Below are 17526 nucleotides of genomic sequence, written 5' to 3' on the forward strand. Positions count from 1 at the left end.
TAAAAAGGAAGGGTCAATTGATACAAATGGTAATAGCTGTGGGGGATGAGCTGATGGAGGAAGTAAAACAGTGTATTAATTAGAAGCAGGATAGGCTTTTTATAGAGAAGGGTTTTCAGGGATTGTCTAAAGATGGATAGATTAGGGGACAGTTGGACAGATTGGGGTAGGGAATTCCAAAGGATGGAAGAAGCTCTGGAGAAATCCTGGAGGCAAGCATGGGAGGAGGTGACAAAGGAGCTAGAGAGCAGGAGGTCTTGGGAGGACCGAAGAGAGCGGCTTGGTTGGTATTTTGGGACTAGTGATGTAGAGTGGGGGTAGAGTTATGAATGGCTTTGTAAATTATTGTTAGTACTTTGAATTTTATTTGTTGGGTGAGTGGAAGCCAGTGGAGGGAATGGCAGAGAGGGGTGGAGGACACTGAATGGTTGTCTACATCGGTGATTTGCAGCTCCAGAGGCATTGGCCGGGTATAGTATATACATAGCTACATTGGTCCAAGCTGGTACAATATAACTATGTATAAAATATCCGTACCTGGAATTGTGGGCATAGGTAATATTTGTTCCAGTTGTCTGGTTTAGGATGTTAGCTATACAGAACCCATATTATATTTCATAAACTCAGGCAAAATGAACAGGATATATTTAGAGAGCGCTTAGTGCTGACAGTTTTGTAGTATATACAGTATATCAGGTGATGTGTGAATTCCAAAGCTATGAGGTTACCATGAAACTAGAAGGTAGGATCACTGTACTGAGCAGACCATGGTACTATTAACTCTGGTTTGTCCTTATATTAAAGCTGAACTCCAGCAGATATAAAAGAAACACATTTATGAAAACGCTATTAAACCCCCCCCAAAAAAAATATATTGCAGCTTATCAATCATTAGATGTGGTGTCTCCATTAGTTTTCTTTCGTCTCTGTTTTCCTCTGGTGATCTAGCCAGTAACACACCTTCTGTATTAGAGTGCCCCCCACTCTGGATGAAAGAGCACAGGAGGCACATCAGCATTGTCAGTCTGGGGGGGGGGGGGGGAGAAAGGTTAGATGTACTAGCAGATTTGGATACACTAAACAAATTGAAGCCAAACTCCAGCTCACACTGCATTTACACAGTTCGTTACAGCAAACCGTTTTTTTTTTCCTTTTGGGATAAAGATTTTATTTAAATAAAAGCTGATCATTGTAAGCACCCCCGTCAGTAGTAAATGGTTTGTCTCGTCTTTGTAACTGCAGGACAGCTTGTTCTTTTGAAAAACACCAGATTTACTGGCCAGATCAGCAGGTGAAAATGAAAGTAATCCCGAAGGAAAAGAAAACGAATGCAGCCATCACATCTAAGGTTTGGTAGGCTGCAATATAATACATTTTTGATTTGGGGTTTAATATCGCTTCAATACAATTTTTATTTTATTTATTACAGGTACTTTTATAGCACTGTCAATTTATGCAGCGCTTTACATATTATATTTTGTACATTCACATCAGTCCCTGCTCTCAAGGAGCTTACAATCTAAGGTCCCTAACTCACATTCATACATACACATACTAGGGCCAAATTAAACCGTTTAGACCAGTGGTTCTCAACCTCAGTCCTCAAGTACCCCCAACAGGCCCAGGGCCGTTTTTAAGGCAGGGCAAAAGGGGCAGCTGCCCTGGGCCCTGTCATTGTTGTGGGGCCCAAAGCAGCTACATCATACTTGCCAACTATCCTGGTTTAGATTCCCTTGTCTCTTGAGGTTTTAGTCCTGTGCTATGTCCCAATATCTCAGTGTGAAGTGCTGCTACTAATGCTGCCCAGCTCTGCCCTATTGTTGTGTACAGATGACTCACCTGCAGACCCTGTGTTTACATGTAAAGTACCGGCATTCACATGTAAATAGTGACAGCATTTATATGTAAATAGTGACAGCATTCATATGTAAATAGTGGCGGCCGGCAGCATTGATATGTATATCATGCCCCCCTGAGGTCATATCCACAGTAATTTCTAGCAACCAATCAACAAGCAGAAATCATTGGCTGTAGCCTCTAGCAACTAATCAGTAGGCCATAATGTGTGCTGTAACCTCTAGCAAGCAAACAGTGAGCATTAATGATACACTGTAACCTCTGGCAACCAATCGCAATAGCTGCCTGATCTGATTCAGTAAACTGATTTTGAGTCTATCTGCTATTTATTGTATGTCTCAGAAAAGGTGGAGAGCAAAACTACATGGGGGGGGCTCCAAGAAAAGTTTTGCCCAGGGTCCAATAAATATTAAAGACGGCCCTGAACAGGCCATGTTTGCAGGTTTTCTTTTATCTTGCACAGGTGCTTTAAATCAGAGTCAATGGCTTGGAATTTTGGACAGCTATTTTATCTAAGAGAAATTCCCAAAACATGGCTTATTGGGGATCCTTGAGGACTGAAGTTGAGAACCACTGGTTTAGACAGTTAACCTACCAGCATGTCTTTTGGAGGAAAACGGAATACCCAGAGGAAACCCACACAGGCACAGTGAGAACATGCAAACTCCGTGCAGGTAGTGCCGTAGTTTGATTTCAAACCAATGACCATATTGCTGCTAGGCGGATGTGCTAACCACTAAGACATCATTTAATTTATTGTTTTTTTAAATGTAAGCAGAATGTAAGTGCCGGATTTGACCTGGTATTAGCCACTTGCAATTCCTGTGCAGCAGTGCTCAGACTGGCAGTGGCAAGTAGCCAGTCACTTGTGCTACAGTGCTTATGTGCTAACAATAGACACACTGATAGGAGGAGAGAGCAGAGTGAGACACAGATTAGTTCATCAGTCTGCTGGTTCTCCTGTCCAGTCACAGGCTGGGGGGGGGGGACTATAAGTACTTTTTTTCTCCAGTTACTTAACTAAGAAATATCAGGTTTTCTGCCCTGCTGTAGAGGGCTGCGCTGTTTGTCAGAGCTGTGTGAATCTTATGACTGGATGGCTATTCAAATCTTTTGACAGATAAAGCAGTTGTAATCTATGTATTTCATCTGTGTATTTGGCTCTTTTCCTGGAGTTCAGCTTTAAAGGGACTCTGTCACCAGACCATTCAGTTCAGGGACAATCTGATATCATTTACCTGTAAAACCCTCCAAGAGCCCTGAGACTGCTACTGGACACCGTCCTCTTCAATGACATGTCAGCAGCCCAGGGAGGGACAGAGCTGTCACTCAAATGTCATACTATAGTATGAGGAAAGGGGAGGGGCAGAGGAGCTGGACCAACACAGAAAGGAACTAGGCACTCCCAGAGGGCTATGAGATGCAAGGAGAAAGGAGGCTGAGCTAAGGTATTGACTCTTCCAGGAGTAGTCAGATTTTCTAAGCTTCAAAGGTTAGAGGCACAAGTCAAAAATTGTTTATGGAAAGGAACAACTCTGTAAGTAAGCATTTAAAATACTTAACCAGTTCCTGCCCAGCTTATAGCAAAATGACGGTCGGGGTGGGACTTTTGTCAATCTGGGTGGACGTCATATCACTACCTCCCGGATCAGGCCACTCTGCGGTGCGAACCGTCACCGGCTCTGTCCACCGGACACCACCAATGACTGATCAGTTGCCGGCTACCATGCAACTTTTTTTAACATACTGTCAACAGTCAGCGTCCCTGATCACCGCCCCACATCCGTTATGACAATGCTGTACTGCACTGGTGACTGTATGTAAAAATAAAATCGTGAAAAAAAAAGATTTTTTTTTTTCATTTCTTCATTTTCCAAAAAATTGTGACAGAAAATGACAACTTCAAAAAACTTGCCATGCTTCTTACTAAATACCTTGGACTGTCTACTTTCCAAAAATGGGTCACTTGGGGGAAATCTGTACTGTCCTTACATTTTCAAGAAATGCGATTGTCAGTACATCAGGATTGATCAATTTTCAGATACAGTAAAACCTTGGTTTAGGAGCAACTTGGTTTGAGAGCGTTTTACAAGACAAGCAAAATGTTTTAATAAACTTTGACTTGATATACAAGCGATGTCTTGATATACAAGTAGCGTCATGTCACAACTGAGTATAAAAGAGAAGAGAGGTGCCTCTAAGGCCCCTTTCACACTGGAGCGGTTTTCAGACGGTATTGCGCTAAAAATACCACCTGAAAACCGCCCCTAAACAGCCTCCGCTGTTTGTTCAGTGTGAAAGCCCGTGGGCTTTCACACTGAAGCGGTGCGCTCGCAGGACGGTAAAAAAAGTCCTGCGAGCCGCTTCTTTGGAGCGGGGAAGGAGCGGTGTATTCACTGCTCCTAAACCGCTCCTGCCCATTGAAATCAATGGGACAGCGCGGCTATACCGCAGTAATACCGCGGCTATAGCCGCGCTGTACGAGCGGATTTAACCCTTTTTCGGCCGCCAGCGGGGGTTAAAACTGAACCGCTAGTGGCCGAATACCGCTGCAAGAACGACGGTACAGCAGCGCTAAAAATAGCGCTGTTGTACCGCCGACGCCCCCACTGCCCCAGTGTGAAAGGGGCCTAAGTGTAGCAATATGGTTACATTTAATGAAGGTACAACATTTAGCATATTGCTACACTTAGAGGCGCCTCTCTTCTCTTTAACCACTTCCCTAACCAGCCATAGACATATGACGTCCACAGATGGGACGGCCTGGGATTCCCGGCCGCGATATCCGCCGGGCGCCCGCGATTGCCCTTTAACCGGGCCGCACCGTGGATCTGTGTGTGTAAACACACAGATCCACGTCCTGTCAGTTGTGAGGAGAGCGATCTGTGTTCCCAGTACAGCGGAACACTGATCGGTCTCCTCCCCTTGTACGTCCCCTCCCCCTACAGTTAGAAACACTCCCTTAGGAAACATATTTAACCCCTTGTGTCCCCCTAGTGGTTAACCCCTTCACTGCCTGTCACATTTACACAGTAATCAATGCAATTTTATAGCATTGATCGCTGTATAAATGTGAATGGTCCGAAAAATGTGTCAAAAGTGTCCGCCATAATGTCGCAGTCACGAAAAAAAAATCGCGATCGCCGCTAAAAAAAATAAATACATTTTTTTTTTTTAAAAATGCCATAAATCTATCCCATATTTTGTAGACGCTATAACTTTTGCGCAAACCAATCAATATACGCTTATTGCGATTTTTTTTTACCAAAAATATGTAGAAGAATACATATCGGCTGAAACTGAGGAAAAAATTTGTTTTTTTAAAAAAAAATTGGGATATTTATTATAGCAAAAAGTAAAAAATATTGTGTTTTTTTTTCAAAATTGTCGCTCTTCTTTTGTTTATAGCACAAAAAATAAAAACCGCAGAGTTGATCAAATACCACCAAAAGAAAGCTCTATTTGTGGGGGAAAAAGGACGTCAATTTTTTTTGGGTACAACGTCGCATGACCGCGCAATTGTCGTTGAAAGTGCGACAGTGCTGAAAACTAAAAATTGGCCTGGGAAGGAAGGGGGTGAAAATGCCCTTTATTGAACCGGTTAATACTATGTAGCTCCTGCTGGATTTTGCTTCTAATCCCCTTGTGGAGGCTTCCATTTGTGGATGGACATTTTATGGTTACACAACCTATGACATTGCTATAATCTTTTTATATGGACTATAAACTGAAGGACTTATGAATAAAAGGTTGTAGAACGAATCATTTGAGTTTCCATTATTTTTTGGGGGAAAATTCGCTTTGATATACAAGCATGTTTCTGGAATGAATTATGCTCGCAATCCAAGGTTTTACTGTATATACCATTTGTTTGTAGACTCTATAACTTTCCTAAAGACTAAATAATATACACTGATTTGGGTTATTTATACCAACAAGACGTAGCAGAATACATTTTGGCCTAAATTTTATGAAGAAATATTATTTATTTGCAAAATTTTAACAGAAACAAAGAAAAACTTGTTTTTTTTTCAAAATTTTTGGTCTTTTTTATTTATTTAACAAAACATAAAAATCCCAGTGGTGATTAAATATGATGAAAAGAAAGCTCTATTTGTGTGAAAATAAAATGCTAAAAAAATGATCATATGGGTACAGTGTTGTATGTCATTCAAAGTGCAACGGCATTTTTTGTAGCTGAAACGAGAAACAAAATGATTATTTTTTGATGTGTGCAAATGCAAAATTAGGCTTTTTTAATTCAAGCTATACTTTTAATAATTCTAATACTAATGACCCAAGCTAAAGTCTGTAATATGAATAGCTCTAGAGATACACTGAGGTCAGCTTCAGCTCTGAAATGGTGTTGAATCAACTTGGATAATCCTGGGAGACGTTGTCCCTAATGTACCTCTTGAGCTCTTCATAATGTGGTCTTTCACTGGAATCACTGGCACATTCTGGGGTTGATTTGCTAAAGACAAATAAGCAGAGAATTAGACCCGGTTCACACAGGGGCGACTTGTCAGGCGACTTAGCCGCCTGACAAGTTGCGTTCCGTTCTGTACAAGGGAACGGTTCTAGTAGGAGCGACTCACGGGCGACATCAGGCGACTTGCATTGACTTCTACACAGAAGTCATTTTGCAAGTCACCGCTGAAGTCGTGTGCAGGTCGCCTCTGAGAGTCGCGCTGCAAGTCGTGCCGCCCCTGTGTGAACCGGCTCTTACTAAAACTGGTGCACACAGAATCTGGTGCAGCTGTTCATAGTAACCAATCAGCTTCTAATTTCAGCTTGTTCAATTAAGCTTTGACAATAAGCCCTGGTTCACACTGGAGCGTTTTGACATGCGATTTGACATGTCAAATCGGCGGCAATTGCCAGCAATGGCATTGCTCTAATCGGTGCCACGCCGCACCGATTTCAAAAAGTCATTTTTATACTACTTTTTGCGATTTCGAACTGCGGTTTGCATTGACATCTGTGCAGAAACCTGCACATATGTCTGTGAAATCATGACCGAAATCGGGACTGACATGCGGAAGCGAAATTGTGCGAATTCAGCTGAACTTGCACGGCTTCATTCCCGCAGCTCAGTGTGAACCTGGGCTAAAACCTAGAAACTGATTAGTTACTATGCACAGCTGCACCAGATTCTCTGTGCACCAGTATTGGTAAATAACCAGATTGACTATGCACTTTGCAAGTGCAGTTGCACTAATTTTCCCCAGAGTTTAGTGAATGTGGTGAAACTCTGATTTTCATCATCCAATCATGTGCAAGCAAAAATGCTGTTTTTGTCAATTTTCCTTGCACCTGATTGGGTATTCTTTACAAAGTGAAGCTTCACTGCATTCACTAAGATCTGGGAAAAATGAGGGCAACTGTACTTGAAAAGTGCACAGTGTATTTACCTTTAGTAAATCAAACCCTATGGGTCCAAGGCATGGCCATGTATTGCGCTGGGCTGAGAAAAGTAAAGGGTGCCGTTAAGTCTTATATGGCGTACCGGCAGGCCGCATGGTAACTATTTGCAGTATTATACTCCTGATAGTCAACTTTTTTTTTTTTTTTTTTTAATAACAAAGTTAATGTAAATATGTGCCAAGTCTATGGTTGCAGATTAACAGTTTAATACAAAGGTGCTCCTATCTGCATTTCACACAGTAAGAAACAAAACATACATGAAACATTTATTTCATGTTTCCTTCCCTTACAGATCCTGAGCTTCAGATGTTATTATTCAAAGGAAAGACTCCCATTGATTTAGGTAAGTTCATTTTATGGAGGAAAAAAGGTCTCTATAATGTATGTTTATTGTGAATGTAACATCGCTCTCCCTTGACGCAGTGTATTATTTCCATATCACGTAATCTGTGTCCTTAATTAAACTCGAGAAAAATAAAGGGCTGGCAGTCACAGACATGTATGAAGGCCATGGAGGTCCTGCCCAAGGGAGAAAGAATTTCAATGGCTGGCCTTAGACTTTCATTGTTTTATCAAGTTTCTTCCTTATTTGGTCATCACATAGGGAATTGCCTTCTTATAACAGATGGTAGTGGGTGGAGCCATGCGAAGAAACTGTGCTACCAGAACTGCTGCTTTGTGGCACAGATATGGCAAAAATAAAATCTCCCAAAAAAACATACTAACTGGCTCTTAGTTGTTTTAGACTTGTCAGTGATCATCTGTGCAAGTTATGGAAAGCATGGCTTTCACGGAGCAGAGCCTAGGGGTGGCGATGAGCCACTGGTGGCAATGAGCCTGGATAACCAACCAGGTTAAATTGCAGTGGGCCAGACAGCCCTTCAAAAGAACCCATAATTACCCCTAATGACAAGAAAACATAGAGACCCTTGATGCCCCATCCAAATGTTGCAGTGTCATATCCTTTTTTATGGATATAAAAGGTGTTTTCCTAGCGGTTACATAATTGCTTTGTTATTATTTTATCATATCCATCACAAAATCAAAAATTTTTTTTTTTATTCCTTTGAGAGAACTGGACAAAGCCATACAAATGATTACTTTATTCTCTTTGTGGGCAGTTCATCTAATTTAAGAATACAAATTATTCTTAGAATAATGTAATACTTTCATACAAGATGCCTACAATGATGTGGCCACAATAATGTGTGCCAGTATGGCCAGCCTATAGCATAAGGTAGTACATAATGGAATTCCAGACCTGAACCTCCTTTGGTATGTCTGGCAGGGTCTATTGCTGTTGATAAAGATAAGGGCTCATTCAGACTGGCACTGAGACCCATCCTCTGTGCTGATCCACTTTCTGCTGCATGTGCATCTACATACCCATTGCAAGGGGGAGTAGTGGGGAAGGAGGAGGGATTTGCATGTTTGCCAAGGATTCTGGATATCACCACCCTGGAACTTAGATTGATGCAGATAGATGCTTATGCTTAGCCTTATTAAATATAACTTGTCTGGGTCATTCAATAAATGTGCATATAACTCAGTGGTTCTCAACTCCAGTCCTCAGGACCCACCAACCCACCCAGATTTTAAGTATTACCTTGGGGAGATTCAGACTAGAATACTGCAATCACTGAGCAGCAAATGTTATCACCTGGAATGTATTTCAGTTATCTTGCAAACCTGGCCTGTTAGTGGGTCCTGAGGACAAGACTTGAGAACCACTGATATAACTGCACTGACTCACTTCTGTTGAGCTTAAGACTTAAGCCTCGTACGCACGATCGGATTTTTTCTGCAGACAAAGAGTCGCACTTTTGTCCAAAGGGCGTGTGCCTGGATTTTGTCTTGCATACAAACGGTACACAATTGCCGGCCAACACGAACGTAGTGACTTACTAGACGTACTACGAGCCGAAAAAGAGCAAGTTCAATTGTCAGACTCCACCCTTTGGGCACCGTCTGCTAATTTCGTGTTAGTAGAAGTTTGGTGGGTGTTGATTCGCGCTTTTTTGATTTTGCGCTTTTAATTTCGTGCTTTTCAGTTCGTTTCTGAATGCCCATTCTTCAACTAGACATGTTGCGGAAACGGTGGAGATAACGTGTTATTTAGTATTGGCCTTGGAGTTATTGCTTTGACCCAAGGCCAGGAACAGGAGGAGGAGGATTTCTTGGAGCAAAAATCAAAAATTGGTTGCTTTATTAATTGTGACCAATTATGTCATATGCCTTTGCTGCGGGAGCTCCAGGAGAATAATCCGGATGATTTTCAGAATTATCTCCGGATGACGGACCCCTGCTTTCACCAACTCTTGGAATTGTTGATTCCCTGTATTAAGAAGCAGGACACATGCGTGAGGCTTTTATTTTATTTTTTGGTTGAATAATGATTTGATTTGGTATATTTTCTATATTTTTGGATGCATAGAATGCACTTTTTGGTTCAGTTCTATTGGCAGATAGCATGTCTAATTTTATTTGTTTTCTTTTTTCAATGCACAATAAAAAAATTGTAGGGAATAATACTTGGCTATGTGTTTTACTTCAAATGACAGTTTGAGAGTAGGCAGTAACATTTAAAAAACTACCATGTAAAATTAAAAAGGGACACCAACATAGTTGTATCTTTGATCTGAAACACTACGGGATAATGGTGTTGTGGTAACTTGCCCAAAAAAAACAAAAAAAACAAGCATAATAATATTATTCTTGATATCACTAGAAAATAAAATCCTTTTAAAATACGTTTGGCAGAACTTCATCAGTATCACCAGCAAAGCAGCTTCATTATTATCCCATTAAAGTAGAAGAGAATGTGCGCTGCATTTTGAGATTTCATAATTTGCATAACTTCACAAATGTTAATTCTCCATTACGAACGCTAGTTTACAAGACCGACCGCTTCTGGCTTGTCCTTGCTTCCGAGCATGCGTGTTTGTACTTTGGACTTTTGTCTGATGGACTTGTGTATACACGATTGGAAAATCCGACAACAGACATTTGTCCGCTGAAAATTTTAAAGCCTGCCATCCAACATTTGTTTGTGGAAAATCCGACAATTGTCCGATGAAGCAAACGGTCAGATTTTTCACCAATAGCCTGTCATCACACAATTCCCGTCGGAAAATCCGATCGCGTGTACAAGGCTTTACAGTATGAGCAATTCAGATCAATATTGCACATTAAAACACATCCATACATATTTTCTACTGGGCATTATTCCAACTGATATGTTAAAATCCATATGACAATAATCCATTTGAATTATTTGTCTCTCTATACTGATGCCATATGTACTGAGGGAGGCCATATTAAAATAATCACAGTGGAATAAAATAATTGGAAGCTTTTGCGAATTTTGGTTTGTCCCATATAGATTCGGATGAAGTATTTTGTTTGAAAAAAACATTCTCTTCAGTATATGGCATCCCAAATTAGAGCTGCGCGATTAATCGTTAAGAATCAAGATCGCAATTCTTTCCCCCTCGCTATCTTAACAAAGCATTTTCCCGATTCTATGCAGAGTTCTCTGCTCAAGCCGATAGCTGTCAAAAAAAAAAACAGGCAGTCTGCCAAGTTTCACAGCATTCCTCATCCGCTGAGCTAACTATAAACATTGCAACGTTTTGTTCTTTAGATCAAAGGAATGAACTTCGGTCTGTAAATGAGGGATGTTAACCACTTAATGACTAAACCTTTTTCTGATACTTGGTTTCAAGTTATAGTCATAATTTTTTTGCTAGAAAATTACTCTGTTTTATGGAAATGACTCTGTCTTATGGTCACACAGAGCAGTGGCTCGGAAAGCGAGCACGCAATGGTGCCCCCAGGGCAAGTGGCTTTTTCTGGGGGCACTGCTTGAGGGGGAGGAGCCAGGAGCGCCGGTGGGGGACTCAAAAATAAAAAGGATCGGAACTGCTCTGTGCAAAACCACTGCACAGAGCAGGTATGTATAACAGGTTTTTTGCTTTTTAAAAAAATAAATAAAATAAAAGATGAAGGTTTAATATCACTTTAAGTGAACAAGCTGAAGTTAGAAGCTTTTTGGCTACCATGCAGAGCTGCACCAGATATTGCACTCTCCAGTTTTAGTAAATCAACCCCACTATGTCTGAGAAAACTAAATGTTAAAGGATATGTAAAGGCAAAACATTTTTCTAGTTCAGGATGGAGTGGGGCACAGCTAGAACCCCTATTAGGTTTTACTGCTCTCCGGAACTCTGTTAGAGAGAGTTTCTCTCACCTCCTCTATGGGAAAACTGTGTCACCAGAACAGGAAGTGAGGGGAAATCTCACTAAGAGAGCCCCGGATTGTTGCAGCAAAACCTGATGGGTTCTAAACTTTCCCCACTCCATCCTGAACTAGAAAAATAGAAGATCTGGTGGCTTTCTGATCTTTCCTTCCTTAGTCTATCCAAAACTAGTAAATAAAAAATTGTCTATAGATATTCACTTTAGATATATATATTTATTTTATCACTTTCATTTTGTTCGTAAAGATACATTTAGCATCTGATCTCATTTTTATTTTAGTGAAAACATGAAGATAGGATTTACGCACTAGCATTACTAGTAAAGGAGCTGTATAGATCTTTTATTTATTTATTATTTATTTCAGGTACTTATATAGCGCCGTCAATTTACGCAGCGCTTTACATATACATTGTACATTCACATCAGTCCCTACCCTCAAGGAGCTTACAATCTAAGGTCCATAACTCACATTCATATATACTAGGGACAATTTAGACAGGATCCAATTAACCTACCAGCATGTCTTTAGAGTGTGGGAGGAAACCGGAGTACCCGGAGGAAACCCACGCAGGCACAGGGAGAACATGCAAACTCCAGGCAGGTAGTGTCATGGTTGGGATTTGAACCAGCGACCCTTCTTACTGCTAGGCGAAAGTGCTACCCACTGAACCACTGTGCCGCCAATCTTTTAAAAATTAAGACACAAAGAGCCAACTTTTTGGACAAAACAATCAGCAAAAAGGTTCCTACTTAACCTCCCTAGCGGTATGATTATTTCGGATTTTAGGTGCTGAAAGCGGTACAATTATTTTGCATGGAAATTTGGCATTTTATATTGTAGGCCTGTAATTCTTAACAATAACACACTTAAATCTGTCCAAACAAGAGTCTAGTAGATATCCCGGGTATGATGAAGTTTGAAACACAAAAACATAAATTACAATATAATAAATAAATATAAATAATTTAAAAAAATAATAATATAATAATAATAAAATAAATTTCCCCACAATTCACTATCGCTTAAGTCTGCAAGTGTTCTAATTTACTATCGCTGTTTTCTAGCTGGTCTAAAACCACTTTTGACGTAAAGGGACACTTTTTGGTTGCTATGGACAATCTCCAGTTTCTAGGCAGAAAGAACAGTATATATCATATAAAACAGCATGCAGGGCACTGGACAAAGCACTGGGGACAAAAGGGATGTGAAATGATTTCATACAGTACTGTAATTTGTAAGATTACAGTACTGTATGTGTTATTGTTTGTACATTTTTTTGAATTTGCTGCCAGGCTCCGCCCCCGTGCGTCGCGACGCTCGCAAGGAACGGAGCCTGGCACGGAGAGGCTTCGGAGGAGACAGAGCCCGCAGACACAGCGGGGGACATCACAGGATCCTGGGGACAAGGTAAGTAACGCCGCACCAGGATCCTGCGATGTAATCCCGAGTGTGGCTCGGGGTTACCGCTAATGGGACTGAAATTTAACCCCAAGCCACACTCGGGAATACCGTCAGGGAGGTTAAAAAAAGTGGCGTCAGGTTAATGATGAGATTTTGTTATAGTTGCATTTAGTAATTGCGTTTATCACTGTTACATTGACAAACAAGTCAGGCGCTTTTTTCTCAAATTCTCAGTTTATTTACAGTATATGTATAAAGAAGATTTCAATAAAGTAAAACCAAAAAGTTCCTAAAACTCCTTTACTCAATAGGACGTAAAAAAAAAACTGATAAAAATACTCCAAAAACATAGACAATGCCTGCTATATGCTTACAAATATAACTTAATTATTTACAGCTGGGCTAGGCACTTTGGGGTTTATTTATGAAAGGCAAATAGACTGTGCACTTTGCAAAGTGCAGTTTACTCTGCAAGTGCAGTTGCTCCAGAGCTAAGGAAATGAGGTGAAGCTCTTCTGACTTCCATCATCCAATCATGTGTAAGCAAAAATGCTTTTTTTTTTTTTTTTTTTTTTAAATCTTCCTTCCATGTGATTGGGTACTCTTTGCAAAGTGAAGCTTTACCTCATTTACTAAGCTCTGGAGCAACTGTACTTGCAGAGGGCACAAGTGCACAGTCTATTTGCCTTTAGTAAATCAACCCCAAAGTGCCTAGCCCAGCTGTAAATAACTAAGTTATATTTCTAAGCATATAGGCATTGTCTTGGTTTTTGGAGTACTTTTATCTGTTTTTTTTTTTTTGTTTTTTTTTACTTCCTATTGATTAAAGGAGTTTTAGGAACTTTTTGGTTTTACTTTATAGAAATCTTCTTTATACATATACTTTGCAAAGTGCACAGTCCATTTGCCTTTAGTAAATAAACCCCTTTGTTTCTTGCACTCTTCATAAGGGGATTTGATGGCAGCCTGTTTATCCCCTTTGTGGGATGATACTATGGAGCTTCTATTATTACAGGACATGTTATGAATTTTGATTATATTGTTTTAAAATGATTTGTTTTTATGATTTTGATACGTAACTAGCAAACATTATTGTACATTTCAGAATTTCAGTTTTATTTTTGCATTTAGTGCAAACCGAGGATAAAAATATCTGCCATTGGCTTTATGACCAATAGATGGCTATCTAACAGCATGCTACTGAAGCAGTATCAGGGCTGCTAGGACAAGCGTGCTCTTTGTCCCTATCAGGATTTTAATTAAAGTGTTATTAAATTTTAATTTTCTTCTGTAATTTAAAAAGAACAGAAGCAAATACACATGTATGCCTGTATATTTATAAAAAAAAAAATGTATGGTATTATGGTATTGTACTGCATTAAAAACTTGCTTGAAATGTGCTGATGCTTTCAGAAAGAGGAAAACAGCTCTTGCAAGCTGTGATCTACCCAGGAAGATAGTTAAAAAACTCTAGCATTGTTATGTATTAATTAAACTCATTAATGCACTTTTATATGATAAATTTGCATAAAAACCATTGTCCAGTTACCAGAGAGGTGATCCAGGGAGGCCAAACTAGGAAGTGCAAAAGCAATTCTCCTGGCTGTGCAGTGTGGCAGAGGTATGTTATTGTAATTGCATCACGAGTATATATTTCAACATGAGGTATTTAAGGAGTTTTTTTTCTTTCCCTTAAAAGCTTCACTGTATGGCACAATCCCTGTCTTGATTGATGGGTTTCCTTTAATAAGGAGAGAGTGTACCCACATGTAGTTTTATGGGGTCCTGTTGGGAGTCCAGCAGGTGCGACGCTGGTATTTATGGGTTTATACTGAACTCTTCTGTGGAAAACACAAACCAGAAGACACTGTAAAATATCCCCCACACTGAGGCCTTTGGGTATGTCTTCCTGTTGGAATTTCTCTACGTAGAGTTAGAGACCTAATGCTGGCCATACATTATGCAATTTTCTTTCCTTCAACCATGGGTTAAAGGAAAGAAAATCTCTTAATTTAGTGTTGACTGCGCTATTGTATTCTGACAGCGGGACGTTTTCCATCAGAATGCAATGATCACTGCGGCTGGATCATACAAAAAAACCTGACAGGCTGGTTGTACTGAATTCGATCAATAGATCAACTTGCTGCAAGCTGGAAGTATCCTGAGGAGCCCTTCTATGTCCTGCTGAGCCTCTCCTGGTCCATCAGAGCCTCTATAGAACCTTCTGAGCGTCTGTAAGACCCCTTCTGAGAGTCTGTAAGACCACTTCTGAGCCTCTATAGAACATTCTGAGCACCTCTGGGTCCATCGGAACCTTCATAGAACCCTCTGTGCCTCTCTGGGACCATCGGAACCTTCATAGAACCCTCTGAGCCTCTCTGGGACCATTAGACCCACTATAAACACTTCTGAGCCTCCTTGGGACCATTAAACCCTCCGTAGAACCTTCTGAGCCTCTCTAGGACCATTAGACCCCCTGTAGAGCCTTCTGAGCCTCTCCGAGACCAATAGATCAACTTCAGTACAACCAGCTTGCCTGTTGATGCATTGAAATTTGTCTGGTTCCTGACGAACAACCCGAATTTCGATCCGTCTATGGCCAGCTTAAGAGGGAGTGCACAGGATGTTATTTCAAGCTCAGATAAAAGTTTACATTGCACTTCAAAATTAATGGCATACCATGTTTCCTTTTGAAACTTCTCAATAAATAGTTTTTTTTTATTGTTTTAAGATATACAATCATGTGGAATTCCTTTGCTTCTTTTGCACCATGGACAGGACCTGTCTGTAGGGAATGCAGGCAACTGTAGATTAAGGAAGTTGACAGAGGCCAAGAATAGAGTGTGCAGAGACTGTCGAGTTCTAGGAAAGAGAAGCGAGGAGAACCTGATATGCGGGTCAGCCAGAGTTGGTGATCTTCTGTTGGTAATGGTTACCTTCCTAAATGAGAACTTCGGGTGGTAAATTGATGTCTGCAAGCTGGAGAGGCAGGTACAACATGGCTATATCATGGGTTTATTCTGCACCTATTCTGCAACGTGGATATCAATGGATCTTTGAGAGCGATGTTAAAGTGTTACTAAACCCACAACAGTAAAATCATTCTGTATTTGCAGTAAAGCATGCTTGTTATACTCACTTTGGAATCTAAGGCATAAATCCTCTGCATTGTGTAAAAAGGCTGTTTGATTTGTACGCACAGATCCTCCCCTGCTTCCAGTGTCCCCAACTCATCTCCGGACAGTGTACAGTGTAGGTGACAGGCTGCACATGCTCAGTTTGGTGTGTATTGCTAGAGAGTTTTTTTCTGTCTTTTTTTGGGGGGAGTGCATGTGAACAGCACAGAGCCAATCAGCACTGTTCAGACAGAGGGTCAGGGATCCTGCAGTCTTATAGGACAGTCAGAGCAGAATGAAAACTCCTCCAGACACTGATAGAAGTCGCAAGAGCAGCTGATAAGAAAAGGTATTTAGCAGTTTATATTTACTAAAATAATTGCATTTCCATGTTCTGTGTACTGTGGGAGACCAGATGTAGTGAATGCAGGGTCCTGGGTTTAGTAACACTTTAACCACTTGCCGACCGCTGCACTCCGATATACGTTGGCACAATGGCAGCGGTGGGCAAATGGGCGTACCTGTACGTCCCCTTTAATTGGCGGGGCTAGCGGGCGCGCGCACGCCCGCCGCGTAGAGTGTGACTGTGCCCGCTCGATTCGATGTCCACCGGTCTCCTGGCGATCGTGTCACGGAGCGGCAGAACGGGGAGATGCCTATGTAAACAAGGCATTTCCCCAATCTGCCTTGTGACATGACAGAGATCACTGCTCCCTGTCATCGGGAGCAGTGATTGCTGTCATGTCAGTGGTAGCCCATCCCCCCACAGTTAGAGTGACTCCCTAGAACACACTTAACCCCTTCATCGCCCCCTAGTGTTTAACCCCTTCCCTGCCAGTGTCATTTACACAGTAATCAGTGCATTTTTATAAAACTGATCGCTGTATAAATGATAAAAATCGCAGATCGCCGCCATTACTAAAAAAAAAAAAAAAAAAAATATAACTGCCATAAAACTATCCCTTATTTTATAGATGCTATAACTTTTGCGCAAACCAATCAATATACGCTTATTGGGATTTTTTTTTTAACAAAAATATGTAGAAGAATACAAATAGGCCTAAACTGAGGAAAAAATTTGTTTTTTTATATATTTTTGGGGGATATTTATTATAGCAAAAAGTAAACAATATTGTTTTTTTTTCAAAATTGTTGCTCTTTTTTTGTTTATAGCACAAAAAATAAAAACCGCAGAGGTGATCAAATACCACCAAAAGAAAGCTCTATTTGTGGGAAAAAAAGGACGTCAATTTTGTTTGGGTGCAACATCGCACGACCGCTCAATAGTCAGTTAAAACGACGCAGTGCCGAATCGCAAAAAGTGCTCTGGACAGGAAGGGGGTAAAATCTTTTGGGGTTGAAGCGGTTAAGCTGGGTACATAAGGCTTGTTTTTGTTTGATTCAGTCAGCGGACTGAACTAAAAAAATAAACAGATTGCTGCATCCCCATAAGCGAGGTAGATG

At 40.7% G+C, this 17526-nt stretch overlaps 1 long non-coding RNA gene across 2 annotated transcripts in view; it reads left to right on the top strand.

The window, feature by feature from the left end:
* Positions 1-17526, top strand: part of LOC141129193 (uncharacterized) — a 663735-nt gene that overhangs the window by 128786 nt on the left and 517423 nt on the right. For both annotated transcript variants that reach the window (XR_012241785.1, XR_012241784.1), the window contains exon 2: positions 7577-7627. This is a non-coding gene — a long non-coding RNA (uncharacterized lncRNA). The remainder of the gene's footprint in view (positions 1-7576; positions 7628-17526) is intronic.

The sequence above is a fragment of the Aquarana catesbeiana genome, linkage group LG02 (genome assembly GCF_042186555.1).
Source record: "Aquarana catesbeiana isolate 2022-GZ linkage group LG02, ASM4218655v1, whole genome shotgun sequence".
In the NCBI taxonomy this organism is placed as follows: Eukaryota; Metazoa; Chordata; class Amphibia; order Anura; family Ranidae; genus Aquarana; species Aquarana catesbeiana.